This window comes from Lithobates pipiens, unplaced genomic scaffold (assembly GCF_037356315.1).
Source record: "Lithobates pipiens isolate NorthernLeopardFrog02 unplaced genomic scaffold, aLitPip1_a1.2 Scaffold_18, whole genome shotgun sequence".
NCBI classification, from domain to species: domain Eukaryota; kingdom Metazoa; phylum Chordata; class Amphibia; order Anura; family Ranidae; genus Lithobates; species Lithobates pipiens.
In genome coordinates, this window is record NW_027507758.1 from 176772171 (window position 1) to 176793230 (window position 21060).

At 43.6% G+C, this 21060-nt stretch overlaps 1 protein-coding gene across 7 annotated transcripts in view; it reads left to right on the top strand.

Moving 5' to 3' along the window:
- The window catches only part of BIRC6 (baculoviral IAP repeat containing 6), a 597017-nt gene that overhangs the window by 500647 nt on the left and 75310 nt on the right, over positions 1 to 21060 (top strand). The window lies entirely within an intron of this gene.

A 21060-nucleotide genomic window follows, 5' to 3' on the forward strand; every position in this document is an offset into this window, starting at 1 on the left:
AACCGAGCTGCCGATGGCTCCGTTCTCTCACCTCCCCGAGAGCTGCTGCCTGTCAGCCAGCATCTCTCCTTCTGTGCTCCTTCATGCTCATTGGAGAGCTGAGCTGTGGAGGGGCAGGGAGTGGCCATCTCAGCGGCTTGCTAAGAGGCTGAGACTGCCATCAGTCCAGGCACCTGGCGGATCCAGACTAAAGATGTTGGGATGAAGCAGTGCCTGGACTGATCCTTCAGCAGAGAGCAGACTTCAGACCGCTCTGCTGAAAACGGGTCGCAGGCGTTCAAAACAAATTGCACTCCTGTGACCCATAGGAGAGGCCAGCCATTTTGGAATAGGGCTGTAACTTAACAAAATGTGGAAAAGGTGAAGCGCTCTGAATACTTTCCAGATGCACTGTACTAGTCCCTGGATGCACCTAGTCCTGCTCAGCCTCCACATATCCTAATGGGCACAGCAAAGAAGCCTTTCCCTATTCTTGATAAAACCAATTAGGATTCATATATTGAATGGCCCAAGTCAGATTATTCACCCTTCTGGGTTTTTGCTGCAGAGGAATTTTAAATGAAGTGGGCTGTTCCCTTTGTGGATCAAGCATTCTTGCATTAAATCAATGTTTCTTTTGAAAGAATTCCCACTTTTTAAAGTTGTTCTAAAGTTGTTGTTCTTTCTTACACTTAAAATGATAAACACATTGCACTTTCCATTATTCTATTGCACAGAGTGGTCCCTTACCACCTCTTCTGTGCTCTTTGCTCCTCCTTCCTTGCGTTTGATCCCATAGCAATATGTGTAGGGAGTGCAATTAGGTAAAATGTTTAGCCTTTCAATTGACTCAGGATTTGGCCATTAGGAGTTTAGAGAGTCTTTTCCAAGTCATCCTTTGCCCTGTCAGGTCAAACTTTGCTGACAGCTAATGCCACCTTATCTATTGGCATACTGTGCCAAACAAGGTTGAAGAATTCAACAGTAAACAGTTTCCTGATATAAAGAAGTCTTCTGGCATGGTTTTGGCTTAGTACAGAGAGGATTTTTTTTTTACTTATTTTTTTGATATTTCAATTTATTTTTACACAAAGCCTCTATAGTTCTATTTCCTGGTTCTCCTCTATGCTTTTTGTAAGCTGTTTTTCTCCTTCCTACTGCTTGACAAGAGAAGCAATTTTTCAAACACCACCTTGCAGCCTCATGGTCACGGGGTAGTCATGCCTTCCGTTTTCAGGAAGGTTTACAAGGACTTTCAAATCCTACATAGGGACTCTTGTCCGTATAGGGATGCATAACTCATCATGTTCCAAAAATCACATATCCGTATTACTACAGTAACTTGACTTTGGGACTTTGTGTTCTCCTATAGATCTCCTATAGATCTCCCACTATGTCTACTGCACTAGCTAGGCCTCTACCTAATCTCCTGTAGACCTGCCAGTATATCCCTCATGAGAGATTTCCTTGATGGGTCCCCCATCTATTCATACATCAGTATACCCTTACATCTTTGGGGGGGGGGGGGGGTTGTCACACCTGTGTTTAGACACTTGATCACTCCCTAAAAAGTCAGATTGCAAAGTGTCTCCAGGCCTCTTCCTTAAAGGCTTTTGGACTCCTATACTCAAGTTCTCTAAAGCTCAAATAAATCTTTAGGCTCACCTATTAGTTTTACAGGTGAACTACATCAGTGAATTTCAGCTACTCACTTTTTGGCACCCCAATAAGAACTGGGCAAAAGCATCCTTCATGGACTCCTGCATACTTGTACTACCAAGGGTGTCTGGGAATTTTTCCCACTCAGGGTCACGAGTACCCTCCTCCTCATTAACTGGGGAGCTTTAATACTATTATTTGGACATTGTTTTATTCATATCACCTTGGCTTGTTACACTCAGACTCCGCTCTGAGCTTTTGATACAACTTTTCTCTTGTACAAGGCTTGTGGACTATTGGGTTGCTTGCCCTATGAGATAAGCCATTCAGCTCTCACCTCCTAAAAAAAAAAAAAAATACCTTTTTTATACTGGTTAACTTTGTTCAGTGCCTTAGAACAGATAAGGGTCACATTGTCCCCCTTTTTTTTTTTTTTTTTTTTTGTCAAATACTCCAGTTAAAGCAGTTGAAACCCCTTCTTGGTTATTTTTTCCTACAGGTTTAGCCTATATTAAGGCTTGCCTGTAGGTAAAATGAATATCTCCTAAACCTGCACCATTAAGGAGATATTCTCCCTGCATGCGGCAAGTGACATCACTGGCACATGCGCTGTGAAGGTCTGGCATACCTTTATGAAACTTCAGAGCTTTGTACCCGAATTGAGGGTTCCTGTGCGCATGCCGGGAGTGATATCGCGGCCATGGCCAATCGCATAGCCGGAGCTCACAAACTGACAGGGGAGACGTGTCAGCCCTCTTAGCAGTGACTTTACAGCACTGGAGTGCTTTGTTCCAAGGTTCGTATTTCATAATGTGCTAGTATGCTATGCATATACTAGCACCTTATGCCATTGCCTTTCAGGTTTTTTTTTGTTTTTCTTTTGAACATCCTGTGGTTGACAACCGCTTTAAGAGTCTGGTTTTTCTAGCCACATTCTTTCCTGGCTCACTTACAAATGCCTTCAGCTGTATATCTGCTCTATCAGCATCTCTAAATTGCCGATATCAACCACTGTCCAACCTTTTTGTTAATGCTCCTCTTCCAGGGGGAAATGCATATCTCTCTCCATATACTTTTAACACCTGTGATAGTTTTCACCTATTCTAATGAAAGGAAAACTCATCCTTGAAATATTCATCTCTCCCTATGCCAAGATTCGAACCATGCATGGGGAAGGCTTTCAAATTTTTCATACAAACAATAGTTCATTGAGAGGGATTCCCTCCATCAACATGGACTCGTGGTAAAGAAAATGGCACCCTCTATGGCCAGCATAAGTAGAGCCCCCTTTTTCAAATTCTTGGCGTCATCCCTTGTAGCCCGCAGCAGCTATAGTGCTTCAATGGCTCCCCTTCTAGAAGCCCTCTTATTCCAATCCTGAACTAGGACAAATTATACTAGTTAAATAAGTTAACTCCTTTTGCATACCAGAGGCTCCTCCTTATGACCTTTTGTGGCAGTGTCATTCTCCCTCCCCATGTCCTGCCTTAAAGGCAAGTCTCGCTGTATGACAAGTTTCCAAGGTAGGCTACATGTGTTGCTGTTTTAACATATATTCCATAAGCACCATCAGTAAACCCACACTGAGAAATGCCATGCAGTCAATGTTGGAGCAAGGAAGTGGCTCTGAGCTCCAACCATGTATGGGGGTAAAAAGTATAGAAAAATATTTTGTAGCAAATGGTGGCTGTTAATTTTGAAACTGTGCTTTAAAAAACTAAAGACCATTCAAATAGGATTTTATCGCAAGAAAGTTCAAATGAACCTTTAGGATTTACCTTGATCATCTTAGTGATATCAGCCTTTTCAACCAGGGTGACTTGTGGGTTATTTGTCAGAATAGCTATAAATTGCCCAAGAATTTCCAGCAAGACAGCCTTGTGCAGTATTATACCTTTGGGCACCATGCAGACCAGACACTGGCATCCCGACAATACTGACATAAGGATGGACATCAGGAACTTGTACAGCATTCTTGTTTGTGCCTCTGTTCACACTGGCGTCAAGTTGGCAAAGAGGAGAGAAAGCGAGGGAGAAGAAAAATGCTAGAATACTAGCCAGTACCAGTGTGTAAAGGTGGAGGAATAAATCCGCTCTAATGTTGGGTGGCCCAGGTGTGTAGATGCTGCTGCGGTATGTAAAACTATTCATTTAATTTTTACATTTCAGAATAGGGTGCCTCGAGATTGTGCAGAATTTTGAAGTGAGTCTTGACTGAAGAAAGGTTGAGAAGCACTCTTAGATGACATAAGTAAGGAAAGAGAGTCACTAATTCTGTACATTTTATTTTTGTTTATAAGCAGTATGAGGGTACTGAGGTTTATTTCTTAGCCTGTTGGTCAGTTTTGTAAACTCTAGCAGCTCACAAATGTTTGAAAACTCTGACTCCTAATGTACATTACTCAGTCTAGAGAAGTACAAATTACCAGCTAATCAGGCTGTATAAAGGAGAAGCTTTGCAAGATTACCAAACAGGCTGCTTAATATTCTGCAAACCACTTTCTAGATATCACAGTGCTTCATGTTAATTCAGTAGGCGTGCTGCAGAAGCGTATCTAGTTGTAATGAATCTTGTGGTTTGAAATAACAATGAAATAGGGGAAGCTTATATAGATTAAACTTTATCTTAAAGCAAAGATTGCATTAAAAATGTACTTTCTATACACTTGTATCTTCAGATCCTTAAACTTGCTGTTCACCCAGTAGGAGATAAGAAACCTCTATTTATAAAATATTGTTTAATTTGCTTTTACATAAAGAGAAAATTTCATTCCTGATGTACAAAGACATACAGTTGTGACCAAAATTGTTGGCACCCCAGAATTTTTCCAGAAAATCAAGTATTTCTCACAGAAAAGTATTGCAGTAACACATGTTTATTCCCTTTGTGTGTATTGGAACAAAAGAAAAAAAAGGGTGGGAAAAAAAGCAAATTGGGCATAATGTCACACAAAATACCAAAAATGGTCTGGTCAAAATTCTTGGTACCCTTAACTTAATATTTGGTTGCACACCCTTTGGAAAACAAATAACTGAAATCATTTGTTTCCTATAACCATCAATAAGCTTCTTACACCTCTCACCTAAAATTTTGGACCACTCTTCCTTTGCAAACTGCTCCTGGTCTCTCTTATTGGAAGGGTGCCTTTTCCCAACAGCAATATTAAGATCTCTCCACAGGTGTTCAGTGGGATTTAAATCTGGACTCATTGCTGGCCACTTTAGAACTCTCCAGCGCTTTGCTGCCATCCATTTCTGGGTGCTTTTTGACATGTTTGGGGTCATTGTCCTGCTGGAAGACCCAAGATCTCGGACGCAAACCCAGCTTTCGGACACTGGGCTCTACAGTGCGACCCAAAATTCTTTGGTAATCCTCAGATTTCATGATGCCTTGCACACACTCAAGGCACCCAGTGCCAGAGGCAGCAAAACAACCCCAAAACATCATTGAACCTCCACCATATTTCACTGTAGGTACTGTGTTCTTTTCTTTGTAGGCCTCATTACGTTTTCGGTAAACAGTAGAATGATGTGCTTTACCAAAAAGCTGTATCTTGGTCTCATCTGTCCACAAGATGTTTTCTCAGAAGGATTTTGGCTTAAGTACTTTTTGGCAAACTAGTCTTGCTTTTTTATGTCTCTGTCAGCAGTGGGGTCCTCCTGGGTCTCCTGCCAAAGCGTTTTGTTTCATTTTAACGTTGACGGATAGTTCGCGCTGACACTGATGCTCCCTGAGCATGCAGGACAGTTTGAATTTCCTTGGAACTTGTTTGGGGCTGCTTATCCACCATCCGGACTATCCTGCATTGCAACCTTTCATCAATTTTTCACTTCTGTCCACTCCCAGAGAGATTAGCTACAGTGCCATGTATTTCAAACTATTTGATAACGTTGCACACTGTGGACAAAGGCAAATCTAGATCTCTGGAGATGGACTTGTAACCTTGAGATTTGTTGATATTTTTACACAATTTTGGTTCTCAAGCCCTCACAGTTCTCTTCTCCTCTTTTTGTTGTCCATGCTTAGTGTGGCGCACACAGACACACAATGTAAAAACTAAGTAAACGTCTTTCCCTTTTATCTGCTTTCAGGTGTGATTTTTATTCCCCACACCTGTTACTTGCCCCAGGTGAGTTTAAGGCTGGATTCACACCTATGCATTTTTAGTGCATTTTGCAGATCTGCACTACAGAACGTGTTCCATAGGAAACCATGTTAAATGGACTGTAGTGTAAATCTGCAAAATGCCAAAAGCACTAAAACTGCATAGGTGTGAATCTAGCCTAAAGGAACATCACATGCTTGAAACAATCTTATTTATCCACAATTTTGAAAGGGTGCCAAGAATATTGACCGTCCCAAAGGGAATAAACATGTGCATAGCAAAACGTGTTACTGCAATACTTTTCTGTGAGTAATGCTTGATTTTCTGGAAAAGTTTCTGGGGTGCTAACATTTCCGCCATGACTGTATGAATAACTCTGCTTTACAAAGACACTGTAACTTAAGCCTGGATGGACCTTCTCAGCAGCACATTTTCTCTTCTACTTTGCTTTTGGCAGCTGAATGGAGTAGCAGTAAAGCAAAGAACAGAAGTCCTGTTCCCTGTTTAAACTTTGAGTTTCTAAAAGTTGTTTTGAATTCAAGATTTCAAAAATCGCTAACAGGCAGGATTTTTATGATAGAGACTGTAATGGTAGCTTAAGGATAAGCAGTAGCTTAGTTTTATTGCGTTGAAATATTACACTTGGAACAATTAAAAAATGATTCTTAATTTACACCTGGTCATGCGCGTAGTGGCCCAGTGTTGACAGTAAGGTGGCAAACGCATATCCTCACTGTCCTAAGTAGTCATTACCCCTCATGCTGGCTCATTGTGATGTAAATATTGGATATGTGGGATGGAGTTTTGCTTCTCTGTGGCAGTAAATATGGCTGCAGAATCCCATGTATATATCATAGTGACCAGTCTGCACTTCTATCGCACATGCATGTGATATCACCACCCTGGTTGATATTATAAGCTGTAGCAGCACAGAGTGGAGTGGCCAGTAGTTAAGGGGGTAGGGGAGTTGGCCAAGTGGTGAGACAGATGGGTGCACTTCCAGAACAACTAGGAGAACCCCTTTCTGTACCTGCCCTCTCAACATCTGCAAGAAACCCCCACCCTGCTGAGAAAGATCAGCCTTGTTTTTTTTGCCAGCCCCCTCCTCACCACTTTACAGCTTTCCTCTCACACCTCCTTCTAGCGCTACACGTCCTCCACTCTCACAGTTCTGCCAGCAAACTCGCCTTCCTCACTCTGCCAGCACTACACCCTTCATCCACTCACCCCCTTTCACTATTGTACAAGTGCTACACCCCCAGTTTTTGCTACTCTCCAAGCATTACAACCCCCCTTCCTTTGCTTATAACACTCTTCCAACAATTAACATTTTCGTTGTTGCTGTACCTCATCCCCAACCCCTCCTTGGCCATTCTTCCTCTCAACACTCTATCTCCAACTCAACACCCACCTGCAACACCCACTCACCCTAACCAATGCCCCTGCCTCCTGTCCCCTCCATGACCATGCTTGATGGGCCCCTCCGCGTTCACAACCTGTCCCCAGTTGGCACTATCCCATAGCACCTGCCCTCACCCCAAACTTAACCCTGCACATTCAGGAACAGGCATTTTCTCTAGACATTTCTACAATAGAAGTTTCATTTACAGGTCTGTAGGGTAAAAATAAAATAAATCCTTTTTCAATGTAGGTACTGCATTTACTTTTGTACCTTACAAAAATATGTAAAAAAATAATAGTCTGGGCTGTATTCATACAATTGTGTTTTTTACGGTTACCAGGTTAGCTTTTAGAGGAGGTCTAGTGCTAGAATTATTGCTCTCGCTCTGACGATCGCGGTGATACCTCACATGTGTGATTTACATATGCGGACGCGACTTCCGTATGCGTTTTCTTTGCTTCACAAGCTCACAGGGACGGCGGGCGCTTTAGAAAAATGTTTTAAAAAAAAAAAAACATCCCTTGTGACAGTAATAGGTGATGACAGGTACTCTTTATGGAGGGATCGGGGGCCGATCCCTCCTTTATACTTCAATGTATTCAGATCGCCGAAAACGGCGATTCTGAATACTGTATATTTTTTTTTTAAACCAGCGCCATTGGCAGCTGAGTAAGCGGGAAGTGACGTCATGACGTTGCTTCCATGTTTACTATTAGGAGACTGGAATGACGCCGGTTACGGCGTCATTCCAGTTCCTCCCCAGCAACCGAAGGCATCAGATTGTGAATCAGTGCTTCCTATCCAGCGGGAGCACCGGTAACAGTGGCGGGAGGGGGGGGACGTTCCCTCCCGCTTCTCCAGCATAACAGCCGAGCGGCTTTTAGCCGCTCCAGTTGTTATGGCTGGATAGCCAATCGTCCGCTGGAAAAAAAACGGTACCGGGTTGATGCCTGCAGGTGCGGGCATCATCCCGGTATACCCCCCGGAAGCCGAGTAAGCACATCTGCATACACTCGGCGGGAAGGGGTTAAGTGTGTATGTGTGTGTGTATGTACAGTGCCTTGCGAAAGTATTCGGCCCCCTTGAACTTTTCAACCTTTTGTCACATTTCAGGCTTCAAACATAAAGATATAAAATTAGAATTTTTTGTGAAGAATCACCAACAAGTGGGACACAATTGTGAAGTGGAACGAAATCTATTGGATATTTTAAACTTTTTTAGCAAATAAAAAACTGAAAAGAGGTGCGTGCAAAATTATTATTCAAGTCTCTGTATAAATGCACCTGCTCTGTGATAGTCTCAGGGTTCTGTTGAAAGTGCAGAGAGCATCATGAAGACCAAGGAACACACTAGGCAGGTCTGTAATACTGTTGTGGAGAAGTTTAAAGCCGGATTTGGATACAAAAAGATTTCCCAAGCTTTAAACATCCCAAGGAGCACTGTGCAAGCGATCATTTTGAAATGGAAGGAGTATCAGACCACTGCAAATCTACAAAGACCTGGTTGTCCCTCTAAACTTTCAGCTCAGACAAGGAGAAGACTGGTCAGAGATGCAGCCAAGAGGCCCATGATCACTCTGGATGAAATGCAGAGAACTACAGCTGAGGTGGGAGAGTCTGTCCATAGGACAACAATCAGTCGTACACTGCACAAATCTGGCCTTTATGGAAGAGTGTCAAGAAGAAAGCCATTTCTCAAAGATATCCATAAAAAGTCTCTTCTAAAGTTTGCCACAAGCCACCTGGGAGACACACCAAACATGTGGAACGAGGTTCTCTGGTCAGATAAAACCAAAATCGAACTTTTTGCCCACAATGCAAAACGATATGTTTGGCGTAAAAGCAACACAGCTCATCACCCTCAACACACCATCCCCACTGTCAAACATGGTGGTGGCAGCATCATGGTTTGGGCCTGCTTTTCTTCAGCAGGGACAGGGAAGATGGTTAAAATTGAGGGGAAGATGGATGCAGCCAAATACAGGACCATTCTGGATGAAAACCTGTTTGAGTCTGCAAAAGACCTGAAACTGGGACGGAGATTTATCTTTCAACAAGACAATGATCCCAAACATACAGCAAAATCTACAAAGGAATGGTTCACAAATAAACGTATCCAGGTGTTAGAATGGCCAAGTCAAAGTCCAGACCTGAATCCAATCGAGAATCTGTGGAAAGAGCTGAAAACTGCTGTTCACAAATGCTCTCCATCCAACCTCACTGAGCTAGAGTTGTTTTGCAAGGAAGAATGGGCAAGAATTTCAGTCTCACGATGTGCAAAACTGATAGACACATACCCCAAGAGACTTGCAGCTGTAATCGCAGCAAAAGGTGGCTCTACAAAGTATTAACGCAAGGGGTCGAGTAATTTTGCACGCCCCACTTTTTTTTTTTTATTAGTTAAAGTTTCGAAAATCCAATAGATTTCGTTCCACTTCACAATTGTGTCCCACTTGTTGGTGATTCTTCACAAAAAATAAAAATGTTATATCTTTGTTTGAAGCCTGAAATGTGGCAAAAGGTTGAAAAGTTCAAGGGGGCTGAATACTTTCGCAAGGCACTGTATGTGTGTATACACACACACACACACACACACACACACACACACACACACACACACACACACACACACACACTATCTCACAAAAGTGAGCACATTCCTTACGTTTTTGTAAATTTTTTCATATAACACTAAAGAAATTACACTTTGCTACAATGTAGTGAGTGTACAGCTTGTATGATAGTGTAAATTTGTGGTCCCCTCAAAATAACTCAACACACAGCTATCAATGTCTAAACCGCTGGCAACAAAAGTGATAACACCCCTAAGTGAAAATGTCCAAATAGGACCCAGTGTCAATATTTTGTGTGGCCACCAATATTTTCCAGCACTGCCTTATCCTTCTTGGACATGGAGTTCACCAGAGGTTTACAGGTTGCCACTGGAGTCCTCTTCCACTCCTCCATGACGACATCACAGTGCTGGTGGATGTTAGAGACCTTGTGCTCCTCCACCTTCCATTTGAGGATGCCCCACAGATGCTGAATAGGGTTTATATCTGGAGACATGCTTTACCCTCAGCGTCTTTAGAAAGGCAGTGGTCCTCTTGAAGGTGTGTTTGGGGTCATTGTGTTGGAATGTTGCCCTGAGGGCCAGTCTCCAAAGGGAGGGGCTCATGCTCTGCTTCAGTATTTCACAGTACATGTTGGCATTCATGATTGCCTCAATGAACTGTAGCCCCCCAGTTCCAGCAGCACTCACGCAGCCCCAGACCATAACACTCCCAACACCACCACCATACTCGACTGTAGGCAAGACACACTTGTCTTTGTACTCCTCACCTGCTTGCTGCCACACATGCTTGACACCATCTGAACCAAATAAGTTTATCTTGGTCTCATCAGACCACGGGACAGTAATCCATGTCCTTCGTCTACTTGTCTTCAGCAACCTGCAGGATTTCTTGTGCATCATCTTTAGAAGAGGATTCCTTTTAGGACGACAGCTATGCAGACCAATTTGATTGTGTGTGGCGTATAGTCTGAGCACTGGCAGGCTGCCCCCGAACCCCTTCAACCTCTGCAGCAATGCTGGCCCCACACATACGTCTAGTAACCAAAGACAACCTCTGTATTTGACATTGAGCACGTGCACTCAACTTCTTTGGTCGACCATGGCGAGGCCTGTTCTGGGTGAAACCTGTCCTTTTAAACTGCTCTATGGTCTTGGCCACCATACTGCAGCTCAATTTCAGGGTCTTGGCTATCTTATAGTCTAGGCCATCTTTATGTAGCGCAACAATTCTTTATTTCAGATCCTCAGAGAATTCTTTGCCAGGAGGTGCCATGTTGAACTTCCAGTGACCAGTATGAGTGAGAGAGAGCGATAACACCAAATTTAACACACCTGCTCCCTATTCACACCTGAGACCTTCCAACACTAACACGTCACATGACACCAGGGAGTTTAGACATTAATGGCTGTGAGTTATTTTAAGGGGACAGCAAGCTTACACTGTCATACAAGCTGTACACTCACTACTTTACATTGCAGCAAAGTGTAATTTCTTCAGTGTTGTCACATGAAACGATATAATCACAAAAATGTGAGGGGTGTACTATATGGTTTTCTTTATAACTCAGGTTTTTTTTTTTTTTTAGTAAGACTTGGCAGATTTTATGTGGCTGCCACTAGACATTGACTGAGCCTCAGGGAGCTGCAATCTTAGATCTTTTAGACACACATCGGCAAAGTCCTGTGACGAAGAGTCGTGACTTATGAGCTTAAAATGCAGTAGAGCATAAAACGTATAGAACTGACATGATAGCCAGAAGCAAACAGCCATATTCATATGTTTGGATAGGTGCTCTGAAGAGGACTGGGAAAGCCTGCAGTGCTGAATTATTTAGCAACGGTGGGGGGAAAGCTGAGACCTTCAGGGAATGTATTACCTGAGCTATTTTATGTCTGTGGCAGCTGTGCAGAGTTGAAAGCTTTTAATTAGAAATGGGAAGTCTTTGTATTGCAGCTTGCTTTCAGCATGTGGTTTCATAGTGTACTGTAGATGCAATACCTTTGTGTTACTCATGCAAGTGCTCCTGCTGTGCCCCCCAATTACACTTGGAAATGTTAATGACTTCCCTAGCAATACAGCCAACCAAAAAAATGCTCTACCTTTTTAATATGTAAATACAATTTTGTAACATTCATTGTCATCGGTGTGCGTCAGGATTAGCCTCTTTATATTGTTATATATTGTTTTAGCGTAACTTTTATATTAATCCGTATTTAAAATGTTGAACGATTTGGGAAAAAGGAATTGGCGCTATTAAATATTATCTATTCTTTAACAGCCCATTAAGTTTAGTTGAGTGTTTTTTTTATATTATTTTTATATATATATTTATATTCCTATTCCTAAAAGTTTGCAGGGGGAGGTACCTAACGGGAGTCCATCAAACTATTGTATAGTTGTAAAAAATAGGAATACATCGTTAATAATAAAGTCAATCGCGTTCCTAAGGCCCCTTTCACACGGAGGCGTTTTGCGGGCACTATAGCTTTAAAAATAGCACCTGCAAACCGCCCTAAAATAGTTGCTCCATTCACTCCAGTGTGAAAGCCCTTGGGTTTTCACACTGGAGCGGTGCGCTGGCAGGGCGTCAGAAAAAGACCTGCCAGCAGCTGCTTTGGAGCGGGGAACTTGCCGCTCCTCCACCTCTCCTCCCGATTGAAGTCAATGGGGCAGCACTGCTATACCACCGGCAAAAGTCCACTGCAGCGTTTTGCGGGTGGATTTAACCCCTTTTTCGGCCGATATTGGGGTGTTAAAACCGCCCCACTAGCTGCCGAATAGCGCTGCTAAAACGACGGTAAAGCGGAGCTAAAAATAGCGCCGATGATGCCCTAGGCGGCACAGTGTGAAAGGGCTCTAAAGCTCAACTGCATCTGACTGGATAAATGGGCTTCGACTGCAGGGAAGGCAAGAGGGTGGTATGTGTAAAGGCTGGCCGGAGGGCTATTTAATCCTCCTCCTCTGTCGTGGCTAGTGTTGTCGACTTTCTGGGTTGAAGCACGTCATTTCAGAGCGGCGGTCGGCTGTGGCTATGGCCCCTCCCCCCCATCCCTGGGTCCACTAGCTTGTGGAGGCCACCCTGCCGTCCCCTCTTTTTCAGCCCCATGTTCCAGCATGGAGGGGGGTGTCAGCCGTCGGCAGTTGCTTCTCCCGGCGTTCAGGCATGGTGGGGGGGCAGTCCATCCATCCATCCTACTTCCTCCCTTCACCACCCACGGCTCCAGCTGGCTGGCGTGCCGCCCGCCCGCCCTCTTCTGGCGCTCATGCCGGGGGGAGGGGTGCGTCCTTCCTTTATGTTCCGCCTCACATTCCCCTGCCCGCCCGCCTACTCCCCTTGCATTTAGCTCCACGAGGGAGCCACCCGCCTGAGGATCGCCCGCCAGCTCCGCTCTCCCCAGGTTTGCGTGTGTTTTCCACATGGCGGCCACCCGCCGGTTCTCCCGTGGGGGGGTGTTCGGCCCTCGCCAGTTTTCGCTCTCCATGTGATCTATCCCCACAAGAGAGCCGCCTGCCAGATGATCGGGGGCTGAGGGGCCTGCTCCGCTCCCCATGCATCATTCCCACAAGGGAGCCGCATGCCTGGTGGGTCTCGGTACACACTGGGGGATGGGCGCCCATTGCTCCTTTCCTCCCCACAAACTGAGTAGACTCTGTCTACAACTGATAATAAATGACAATGATGGTGTTTCTGGTCAGTTGGAGGGTTTCTGCATGTAATGACACAGGATCTCTTAAGAAGTTCTTTTATTGGCAGAAGATTTGGTGATTTGTGGGATGCAGCACTGGAGGAATATCGCAGTTCTCCCCTCCTTTGGGAAGGCATTTTATAGTTTGCCAGGTGCAGGACAACTGGGTCTATAGGCTGTAGAAGTTGGCATTCTTCCATTCTCTGCAGCAATGTCAGAGGCTGCCAAACCACCCACAGCAGTCATGGTAACGTGAGGTGGCAGGACTGCTAGGTTTGCTGTTTTTACTTGTCGTTTTTTTTTTTCTTTGGTCAGTGTTTTCGCTCGCGGTTAGCTTATCGTTTTTTCAGTCATTTTCCAGCATTTCGTTCAGTCCAGCATTTCATTCAGTCCAGAATTTTCCGTCATAGCGTTCTGTCCAGCTTTAACGTCATAGCGTTCTGTCCAGCTTTTCCATCATAGCGTTTCTGTCCAGCATTTCCGTCATAGCGTTCTGTCCAGCTTTTCCGTCATAGCGTTCTGTCCAGCTTTTCCGTCATAGCGTTCTGTCCAGCTTTTCCGTCATAGCGTTTCTGTCCAGCTTTTCCGTCATAGCGTTTCTGTCCAGCTTTTCCGTCATAGCGTTTCTGTCCAGCTTTTCCGTCATAGCGTTTCTGTCCAGCTTTTCCGTCATAGCGTTTCTGTCCAGCATTTCCGTCATAGCGTTCTGTCCAGCTTTTCCGTCATAGCATCTCTGTCCAGCTTTTCCTTCATAGCGTTCTGTCCAGCGTTTCTGTCCCTGGTCGTTTTCTTCTTAGTTGATTTTTTCTTTGGTCAGTGTTTTCGATCGCGGTTAGCGTAGCGTTTTTTTCAGTCATTTCCAAGCATTTCGTTTAGTCCAGCATTTTATTCCAGCTTTTCTGTCATAGCGTTCTGTCCAGCATTTCCTTAATAGCGTTTCTGTCCAGCATTTCCTTAATAGCGTTTCTGTCCAGCATTTCCTTAATAGCGTTTCTGTCCAGCATTTCCGTCATAGCTTTTCTGTCCAGCATTTCCGTCATAGCGTTTCTGGCCAGCTTTTCCGTCATAGCGTTCTGATCAGCTTTTCCGTCATAGCGTTCTGTCCAGCATTTCCGTCATAGTGTTTCTGGCCAGCTTTTCCGTCATAGCGTTTCTGGCCAGCTTTTCCTTCATAGCGTTCTGTCCGGCGTTTCTGTCCCTGGTTGTTTTCATCTTCATTGATTGTCATGTCTCGTATCGTATCTGTGTTCACGTTTGTACCTGGGTCAGTTAGCTAGGGCTCGCACATCAGGATCTGTCACGTCTACAGATCCATACAGGCTGAGGTTTCGTTTGTTAATTGATTGTTGCCCACAATCTTCTCGCCCATATACCATACGTCATACGATGCATGTTCAGTCACCACATCTATACGACTACCCACCATGGCCTGTGGGTACACTAGCCCTGAGGTTTTTCAGTTAATTACCTGTCTCTGCGCTGCAGGTTGCTCAGGCTCACTTACCGCTTACACGAGGGTGGGGGGGGTTCCGTTGTCAGTTTCATTTACGCGTAGTGGTCTTGTCATTTCTGCTCATGTTATTTTTAGGTAGGCAGAGGGGCATTGTTAGTCTCATGTCTGGTTGTCTGTAATGTTTCTAGTTTGTGTTTTCAGGTCGGACCTTTTTTGGCATACATACCCATATCTGCCATGCTGGCACTCACTTCCATCAGCCCAGCCATTGTTGGGGGCTAGTTGGTTGGTGTTGGTGTTGATGTCGATGTACTTTTGCCACTGGGCTCACCCTTGGGTCAGAAGCAGTCGTCAATTTTTTCTTCAGTTGAAGTCCTGTTTTGTTGAGGCCCTGGTTACCACCCAGGGATGTATAGTCTCTCTCAGGGTGTGGGCTAAGCGACGTCCCCATGATGGTCCTTGGGTGGTAGCTTTGGGCTAACGTCATCATAATTCTGGATTCCACTCTTGTCTCGCATACTGCCTGGAGTACTACTCAGGGACGTCAGTCCAGTCGTTTTCCAATCCCCAGCCTGTTCCAAGTAGGGGGGCTTCAGTCACTTTGGGTATGTCTTTATCATACCATGGGACTATTTCCCTGGGATGGAGTCTGGTCCTCCTTCCTCGGTTCAGGATTCTGACTCAGCTGTTATGTCTCTGTATGAAGCATGACTCGATTGTATCCGGTGGGACCAGTGCCCTGTGTCTGGAATGTTTCTCCACGGTTAACAATGTTATTGCGATGTTGCATGTTCTTTATCCGCTTACTCCATCACGTCCATCAGCTATCCTGCATTTCGCACTCCTGCTTGTGGTCTTTTTGGCACTTACCCTCTCACTTCCCCAGATCAAGTATGGGTAGGCCAGGGATTGGGAGGGGGGGGGGGGGGCAGGTTACTGAGCTATTTCACTGGTGTTTGTTGAAGTATTTCGATCTTCTCGGCCATCATTTGCAGGGGTTCCTCGGGCCAGGTCTTGTTCCTTTCCCCCCCACATCCTCTCATTTCACAAGCAGTTCATTCTCGTGTCTGGGTGTCTCGGGCATCAGGCTCAATCCATCTTTACAGGATGTTCAGTTGAGTTCAGGGTGGGTTCGCAGGTTCTATAGGGGGTTCCTTCTCATCACCAAGTCAGGAGTCGGTGTGTTCTCTTGTCACAGCGGATACTTTCCAGATACTTGCTGGATACTTACTGTTGCCATCCGGGCGCATGCCGTTATCTGTGGAGGTTTGTTGCCTTCCCTTCTTCACCTAAATTTGTGTCTTTTTGCCCTCTTTTCAGGCATACTGACCAGCTAGGCCAAGGCACACCTCAGGCCTTGGTTCTTAGGAGTATCACATTTCCCGCTTGAAGACTGACTACAAACACATTTTTGTTCAGGGAGTTGGACAAAAAAAACTCGCAGATCTTCATATCAACTCAAGCTATGTTGATTCATGGATCTCTCTCACTGTGTCTTTGTATTATGAGTTTGGACTCATTAAGCTGCGACATTCAGATGGTATGGTCAGAATTTGGCATAAACAACATAAAAACCAGTATCCATCCTACCTTGTATCAATGGCTCAGACTGGTGGTGGTGTAATGGTGTGGGGGATATTTTCTTGGTAAACTTTGGGCCCCTTAGTACCAATCGAGTGTCGTTTAACCACTTCCCGACCAGCGCACGATGATGTACGTCGACAGAATGGCACGGGCAGGCATATTGGTGTACATGTACGTCCAATATTCGATGGCGGCGCGCTCCCGCGCTGGTCGGGACCCCCGTGAGTCCGGTCGCGGGACCCGCGGACTCGATCGCCGCGGGCATCCCCGCGATCGTCTCACGGAGCGGCCAAATGGAGGAAATGCTGTGTAAACAACATTTTTCCATTCTGCCTAGCAACTAGTGACGCTGATCTCTGCTCCATGTGATTGGAGCAGAGATCAGTGTACACTAAATGAAAGCCCAACCCCCCCACAGTTAGTAACACACCCTTAGGAACACTTAACCCCTACACTGCCACCCACTGGTTAACCCTTTCACTGCCAGTGTCATTTACACAGGAATCACTGCATTTATATAGCAGTGATTACTGTATAAATGACAATGGTCCCAAAAATGTGTCAAAAATGTCCGATGGGTCCCCGACAATGTCGCAGTCACAATAAAAATCGCAGATCGCCGCCATTACTAGTAAAAAAAAATAATAAAAAATTATTAATAAAAATGCTATAAAACTATCCCTATTTTGTAAACGCTATAACTTTTGCGCAAACCAATCAATAGTCGCTTATTGCGTTTTTTTTTTACCAAAAATATGTAGAAGAATACGTATTTGCCTAAACTGAGGGAAAAAAAAGTTTTTTTATATATTTTTGGGGGATATTTATTATTACAAAAAGTAAAAAATAATGCGTTTTTTTCAAAATTATCGCTCTATTTTTGTTTATAGCGCAAAAAATAAAAACCGCAGGGGTGATCAAATACCACCAAAAGAAAGCTCTATTTGTGGGAAAAAAAGGACGTCAATTTTGTTTGGGAGCCACGTCGCACGACCGCGCAATTGTCAGTTAAAGCGACGCAGTGCCGAATCGCAAAAAGTGGTCTGGTCTTTGACCAGCAAATTGGTCCGGTCTGAAAGTGGTTAAAGACTGATAATTTTTCTTGAGGCTATAGAAGTTTTTCTTAAAGCTATAGAAAAATGATTATGCTATTGACATTACAGGCTGCATGTGCAGAAATGTGTGTATAGATCTGGAGAGAGAGATGTCTATATACATAGAGAGAGCGCAAGCTTTTAAAGCGTTTGTAAACTCAGAAGGGTTTCCATCAAATATTGTATTGAGGGAGCAAGGGGTGGAGCTAGCAATTTTTAGTCATATTTTTTCATGAACAGTAACTAAATATCTGCAATTCCTGAAACTTGCTAAGACCCACTGCTGCGTAGCTTGCCACCAGAGTTTCCAACCTCCCGCATTTTTTACTGGCAACCTGAGAAATTACAGAACGCCTATTGAAAACTAACACAATGAATATTTGAACAATATAAACATGATATAGAAAACACTGACAATACCTATAACCAAGTAATTTGCTTGATTTACAGTTAGTCATGAAATGATCAGCCACTGATAATTACTGGGCATTGTTAAAAAAAAATAAAAATAAAAAAAACATTTTTTTTTTTTGTTTTTTACTAACTGCCAGTAAATTTACTGGTGGTTGAAAACCCTGCTTGCCACTATGTCAACTCTGTAGGTTACATCTACACCAAATATATCAAAATCATATAGCTGTTAATTATATAGAGATATTTATGCAACCTTTTATTGATTTTTTTTTTTTTTTTTTTTATATAGGTATAAGAACCCAAACTGATTTTTTTTTTTTTTTTTTTTTTTTTTTTAAGGTGACTGAATATCCTTTAAAATGCAATGACAGCAGCCTTTGTTGGTGTTATTGATTACCTGTGTGTAATTTAACAGCATGTAATAAAACCATATAACTTTGCTGCTCTGTGGCACTTTCTTCCACGCTGTATTCACTTCAACACTTGTAATTTGTGGTGCTTGAGGCAAAGGGAAAAGGAGCTTACACAAGGTCACAGCTTGGCATTTGAGAATTCAAACCGCTAACAATTACTAACTTCCATTCACTAAAATCAATAATGGCACAAATGTTTCATTGTGTAATGCAATAACTGGTATTAGCGAAAAGCATTGCAGGGTTAGCATAGCTGCAGCTATAATTTGAAAAGGTCATCATAATTTGCGTTAGTGATTTCACGTATAAATCCATCTTTTACTATGTTTTAGTGTAGAATTAATATAACTGCGTGAGTGAGATACCTATATATCCATTGCTGGTCAATATAGTATGTTCAAAGTTTTCAAGTTATGCTGCCAGTTAGTCATAACGAGCTCTGCGATATATTCTAAAATTTTATAGCTTGCTGAAAAAAACATGTATTTTGAGTAAAAAGAAAACTACTGCTTGATAGAGGTAAGATGCATTATGTTGCACCTTAACATGTGCTGAGTATAGGCAGCCTGTGCACCAGAAGGGTCCAGAAAACATAAATGCATCATTATTTCAACCACAATGCACAGTATTAACCGTATATTGTGGTGCACTACAGCACAAGCCCATCATATGTGCATTGTCTCAGTACATGGTGCAATGTGTAACTTCAGCACTCTGCTTCTGTTGGTCCTAAAAGGCCCCAATTACTTTAATCAGCAATGTATTAGACATGCACGTATTGTGAAAATCACAAAAATTAGTAGGACGCGGGGGGGAGACCTGTGTACGGCAAGTCCCCCACTAATACGTTTGGCTGCATCTTTTGCGTATCACAAACATTTTTTGCATATACCCTCAAGTTTTGTATTACGGTAGACTGACTGTATCACTTAAGGGGGGTGTTTTCTACCTGCATTTAGGCTTGTAGCCATTCATATTATATCCTCTTAACTTTTTATGCTTTACAGATTCTCCTCGCTTGCCTAGTATTTGTGGTGACATAACTTTTGCTTCCTCTCCCAACCAACGTTTTTTGTAGCATCTTTATCTTTTCACCATCTGCACCTAAAGAAACGGAACACGTCAAGCCTCATGTAAGGGGATGGTGGCACTCCCATTTAGGCCCCTTTCACACTGGGGCGGTGTGGCCGTCGGCGGTAAAGTGCCGCTATTTTTAGCGGCGCTTTACCGTCGTTTTAGCGACGGTCTGCGGGCGCTAGCGGGGTGGTTTTAACCCCCGCTAGCGGCCGAAAAAGCGTTAAAACTGCCCGCATATGCCGGCGGTATTGCCGCGCTGTCCCATTGATTTCAATGGGTAGGAGCGGTGATTACACCGCTCCTTCACCGCTCCAAAGATGCGGCTAGCAGGACTTTTTTCACTGTCCTGCCAGCGCACCGCTCCAGTGTGAAAGCCCTCCGGCTTTCACACTGGAGTGAAAGGGGCCGGTTTTTTTCAGGTGCTACACAGGCGCTATTTTTAGCGCTGTAACGCCTGAATACTGCCCCAGTGTGAAAGCAGCCTTACTGATATTCTACTGGATTTATGATTGTTGTATTTTGTGAAGAATATTGTACATTTATTGAAAATGGGCTTTATAGGCACACCCGTAAAAATCTAATTTTATTTAAAAAAATTGTTTATCTAAATAACATTAAAAATGTTATGTATACATATATAGTTTTATGTGGACATTATTGTATTTCCTAATGGGGCTTGACACCCTTATCGACACACAAGTGCAAATATACTAAGGCTTTTTTCTTGGGTTTTAATTGATTTTATGATTTTCAATGTGCATTGATAAAAATTGATGTTTTTTATTAATGTAAATGTGTGCCCACTTTGTTGTGAAAATGTTAAAATAAACATCTAGTCTTTGTTTTAAATGACTTAAAGGTAGTTTCATTTTTAAGTCTTTAACCACTTCCCACCCGGCCAATGTATATATACGGCCGGGTGGGAGCCGCCTGCTCCTGATAGGACGTTCAGGAACGTCATCCAGGAGCAGCGGGATCGCGCGCGCCCGCGCAGCGGCGCGATCCCGATGTGCTCGTGTCACCCGGACACGGCACATCTCAGATCGGCAGGAGGGCTCTGTGATTGGCCCTCCTGATCACATGACGGCCGTGTCCAATCACGGCCGTCATGTGATGTAAACAAACAGCCGGTTGCTAGGCAATCGGCTCTCCTCTCCTCACACGGAAGTCACCGCTGAGAAGAGGAGAGCAGAACGCTGCAGCCGGCTGATGATCAGTGAGTCTGGGCTGCTTTTCACAGCTTTTTACTCACTGATCATCAGTGTAGTGTAAACACACAACACACCACACAGTGAAAACACAGTCCCCACATATGTCCCCAAAACACACATGTCCCCAAAACATACATGTCCCCAAATAATAAAAACACATGTCCCTAATAATAAAAACATGTCCCCCACATATGTCCCACTAAAATCACATGTCCCAATGATTATCTGCACACATATGTACATGATCATTTGCGTACATATGTCCGTGATCACACAAACCAATTATTATACACTTAACGGAATTTTTTTTACCAAAAACATGTAGCAGAATACATTTTGGCTTAAATTTATGACAAAATTTGATTTTATTGGATTTCTTTTCAAATAGAAAAAAGAAAATATTGTT